This window comes from Penaeus vannamei, chromosome 31, assembly GCF_042767895.1.
Source record: "Penaeus vannamei isolate JL-2024 chromosome 31, ASM4276789v1, whole genome shotgun sequence".
In the NCBI taxonomy this organism is placed as follows: Eukaryota; Metazoa; Arthropoda; class Malacostraca; order Decapoda; family Penaeidae; genus Penaeus; species Penaeus vannamei.
In genome coordinates, this window is record NC_091579.1 from 8,698,770 (window position 1) to 8,703,769 (window position 5,000).

A 5,000-nucleotide genomic window follows, 5' to 3' on the forward strand; every position below is an offset into this window, starting at 1 on the left:
GACCTGGATCAACTGGCATAGTTTCAATAAAGCGCCGACTCATCATATGTTGCTTTTTTAATTTAATATGAGTACTGCATTTTGTAAAACTTATTACAGCCTGTACAGTGACAGATGTTAAGGGGCCTCTTCTGTTTATCCTTAGATTTAGCCTATTTGAACAAATCACAGATAGTTTGATTAGCAAACCAAAAAGTCCAAATCCTATTCCATATAGTCTGAAAACATTTCAAAAATTGTCTGAGCACGCTGCAGTCTGAAGGGATGGTCCTCGGACGTAAACTGCCGCGCTGTTTGTGAAATCAGCTTTGCTTGAGGAAAGAAGGACGTTTAGGAACTGCAACAAGGCTTTGGTGTGACGAACAGGTATCAAATGTGTGAGGCTTCTGCAAATTGGAACCTACGAAATGTATTGAAACGAAGAGATACAGGAGGAATGTGATAGTGAACTGGAATTACGACCGGAAATGCATTCAGAAAATAGGTAACGTACAAAACGCAACGTAAAAAGAAAATAGGGCGAAGTGATGGTTAATATATCAAAGGAAACTACTGAAGTTCAGACACAAACCAGAGAGTAAAATAGAAAAATTCTAATACATAAAATTTCAGAGTTTAACGACAATTTAATCACGGATTAAGTACAGAAAAAGTTCATAGAGACATCATACAAAAGTCTTATTTTGTTATTTATCTCGGTCCATCCATTTCAAAACAACTCAAACAAAAGTGTCATATCTATTATTTTTTTTTTAGAGAAGCTACTGACAAAACCAAGTGTTGGTCCATTTGGGTGAAAAAAAAAACGTTGCAGGCATTAGCTATTAGAGAACTACGGACAACAATCTCATGGAAACGGAGTCTTAAGAGCAAAGGAAAATATATAAATACCACAGGAGAGGAAGCAAGGTGAGCAATATATTATCTCATCAGAGCACACCCTCCAGTCAGATCAAATCGCACGTAAGATGAATGACAAAGACACCACACGCACAAGAGGGTGTGGCTGACGCGAACACAAGTACTTATAGCTTCACAAGCGAGCCAGTTTTGCAGTGCTATCAAATGAAGCAGTTGTCAGGCAGCGCGATTTAGTTACAAGGACACACAAAAGAATATTCTTTCCATGTGTCCAAACGGCAAACCGGGCAGTGGGCGTTGGGAGTGGCCGGAGTAGGCGTCGGACAGTATGGCAGCATGAATCACAGATAAAAGATTCGTAGGTCAGATTAATTTCCGTTGTGTAACATTATTGTTTCGAGCACAAAGGGAGAAAAACAATTGAAAAAAGGTGTAAAATGTGTCTAGAAAGGATAACAAATTTGAGAAAATCATGTAACATAAAAAGACTATATTCGCCTGTCTTATATTGCAATTTAGTACACTAACTGCAGCGTAATATTATATTGGAAAAAGTACATAATTTTCCGGGAAACCAATGAAAAGTAATTCAAACAGCGTGGTGAGAGGACACAGGAGTTTTCTAAAATGCTTCGCCTCTTACACGGAAGAACGTTAACCACATCATGCATTAATCAAGCCACAATGGCGCAGGTGCTATGGTAATATTATAACATTTATTTATCTGGATAATGGCAAAGATAGCATCCCGGTCTTGAAGTTGATCTCCAATTCACATATTCTTGGAGCGGTAAAAACATGAAAAATTCAGATTGGGTTCTCTTGATATTTGCCCAAGCCAAAGGACCACAAGGAATGAAAATATAGATCGGATTCATCAAAAATACAGAACAAGGCCTTTGATCCTTCCCTGGAAAGACGTCACTCTGAAGATGGAGAGGAAGATCTCCCCCCCCCCCCCCAAAAAAAAAAAAAAAAAAAAAAAGAACGGTTCACATGACAGGAACTCTGGCGGGATCAGTTCTAGAACCATTACTTTTACGATTGTTGGCATTCGGCAGTTACCGCCGTTACGAACAAACTGGGATGATTGCTCTGGGGCTGACTGGGGAAAACAATAGGCAGTTTAATGAAGGTAGGTCAGACTTTATATTTATAGCCTAGAGGAACTCTCAGACTCTAAAGCATGATGCACAGTCACTCCTAGAGAAAGATCGGGTCAGATACACTTTTGAGCAAAGTTGTGAACTGCAAATCGTGCAACCAGACGAGGGCAGGATGGAGGTGTTATGGATCCACAAACCCCATTATTCCTTATTGCAGAATCAAGGAGGGCGAGGCTCCTTGGTTACCAGTAGAAATGGGAATCCAAATCAAATATGAGATACACAGGTTCTGGGCACAAAGTGATACAGATGCTGAAGTGGTTACACATATCGGTATATCTTACAAACAATAAGGGAAAAGTACAACAGCATGTATACACAAGAAACTAGTCTATAATACACATGTTACACAACCGACATGTAAAAGTAGTCTTACAAAAGAGGGATATTGCAGATATACTGAAACTGAGGAGATGCAGCTAACATTTTCATATAAGTAGCCTTAGATCGCTTAACAGTTTGTAAATGAATGCCAATTAGGAAGACCAGCGTTCTTTTTCAGTGTTCAAAAGGAGTAGATAAAAAGATTAGGTTAAAGCGACCTTACAACAAGGTACACTGAACACAAAGTAACATACCATTGCTGTGTACAATACTTAGAAATATGAATATAGATAATTTCAGTGTTAATTCTTGTTACATTTGCATCGCTCTATCTGTCTATACATAAATGCGTATCATAAAACTACATTTTGTTCAGTGGCAAGATATAAAAAATCTACAGTAAGAAATCTTAGAAAAATATACAGGATGTGAATGATAATAATGCAAAACAAAGTGACATTTATTTACCTTTATTGTCTCTCAAACACTGGGGCTGGACACCCGTATTTCAATGCAACATTGTTCATGCATATGGTAGATATTTTCAAACATTACCTTGAAAAAATTCAAATTAAAAATATGACAATAAAAAAAATGTTATAAAAAATCTAAACATACATTGCATGCCTCAAAATTAATGTCCAAGTATTAAAAAAAGTCAAGTATTTAGATATTATTGTCATAAGAAAAATATAATTATTGTCCACAATCAGGAAAGAAAAAGAGGCAGAATATCCACAAAACCACAAAAGACATTAATAAAGGAGGAAATGGTTTAATCAAAAAATGATCTTACACTTATTGATCCCAAGGCAAGTGACAATTTCACCAATAATATGATCAAATAATAATAATAATAATAATAAAATACATTTGCACATGTAGTAATTTTTGAGGCAAATATGAGATCCTTACATCAGTGTTTTTGTTTTATCTTTTCAAACACTCGTGTCCGCACATCACAACATAAAAATGATTTCACATCTAACCTGATACACAATTATATTACTTAATCCTTAAAGAAAGACCTACAAGATCCTGCAATTCATTCAACACGTCTTCGAAATGAGACTCTGCTCTGGGCAAGAAATAAGTTTTGTTGGAAATAGGTTTTCTAACTCTAAGACTTCAGTGTAATGTCAACAAAGCTCTTTTCCCTATTATTACAAAATGAAAAGGGCGAATAAAATCTTGGACTGACATCTCAAGTCTCAGAATATATTTTGATATCACTTCACCTCCAACTTGCAACTGTATGTGCCAAGCCTAGCAAATTAAAAAGTGATAAAAAAAGATTTTGATCTTGTATTAGACTGAGAGAGAAACAAGGCTACTATCGTTTGCTATATAAATATGAAAAGGACATATATCAGTTAAACATGCTATATATCAGCTAATCTCATAGCAGTTCAAGCCTTACTATTCCAATTCTGGCCAAGCAGCAGGCAAGGGAACCTGAAGTCTTTTGTGCTGGGGTTTGTTGGCGAATGGGACGCAGGGACCGGGTCTCTGGGACTCGCAGCCCGACGCCCCCTAAATGCAACTCAGGAGAAACATACCTATGTGAAACTTACTTGCAGGATGAATTGCTCTCTGACTATATGATAAAAATGAAAAAAATACTGTCCAGCATTTAATGCATTAAATTTCCAAAACTGGCAGATGCCAAGCCAACATAAGAATTTGCAACAAACAGATGACATTAAATGCATAAAATATGTACCATTTTCACGTGTGTAATTAGTGAAACTAAATAAAGTGAGTTTCAGCATCAGACAAAAATAAACTGTGGGGTAGGAAGGGGGGTGGAGGTACATCTATCTTTAAAACTCAGTAATCAATAACTGCCTATATACTAAAGTAGATAGAAACACTCTAAAAGTGAAAATAAAGTCACAAAAGTGTCTTGTACTAACTTTCAATAAGAGGGTGAAATAATGTTTTGACAGAGAAGCACCAGTCTGGAGAAGTGCTTCATTTATGGCAACAACGCATCCCATGAGGGCATGATAAATTTATATTTTCTTTCATCTTTTCCCATAATCTGATCAATACTAACTTGTGAACAGGATTTTTAAAATGCGAATCTTGAAACGTACTTAGAAGGCTGAGATCATTCCAGCTTGTTGTCATTAACAATGAAGCATTTCCCTGAAACATCCTTTTAGTTTTATAACAACTATACCATAGCTTTCTTAAATGATTCCAAATCTCACACATACTATGACTGTTAAATGTTACCGTATTTAATATTAGTAAACTGAGAGATTTTTTTCAGTTAATGCCAAAGACTAGCTACATTATCTATGTAATTCTTTCTATCTTAATACCAGCCTACACCACCTTCCCTATACTAAAGTTTGATGTAAATTTATCCATGAAGTAACAGGCAAGACATTAATAAGTGGTTGTTACATGTTAAATGAAAATAGAAAAGTACTAAAGTCAACACCATTCAGTGATGGCTCACGATCAACAGGATCTCATATGCAAATCAACTGTGCTCATTGAATCATAAGACATAATTGTACCCAAGATATATAAAGTACCTGCATATAACTAGCACTGACACAACATTCCGACTGCTCAATTGGAATCTTCTTCATCCTAGCTCCAGCATCCTCAGAATCGACCTGAGGCAGATTATTC

The 5,000-nt window shown here is 36.3% G+C and overlaps 1 protein-coding gene across 1 annotated transcript in view; it reads right to left on the minus strand.

Moving 5' to 3' along the window:
* Window positions 1-2,805: 2,805 nt before the first annotated feature.
* Window positions 2,806-5,000, minus strand: part of LOC138867593 (protein phosphatase 1 regulatory subunit 14C) — a 119,843-nt gene continuing 117,648 nt past the window's right edge. Inside the window, exon 5 of the mRNA XM_070143787.1 lies at window positions 2,806-5,000. This exon is cut by the window's right edge and continues 286 nt beyond it. The gene's annotated coding sequence lies outside the window, so the exon portion shown is untranslated.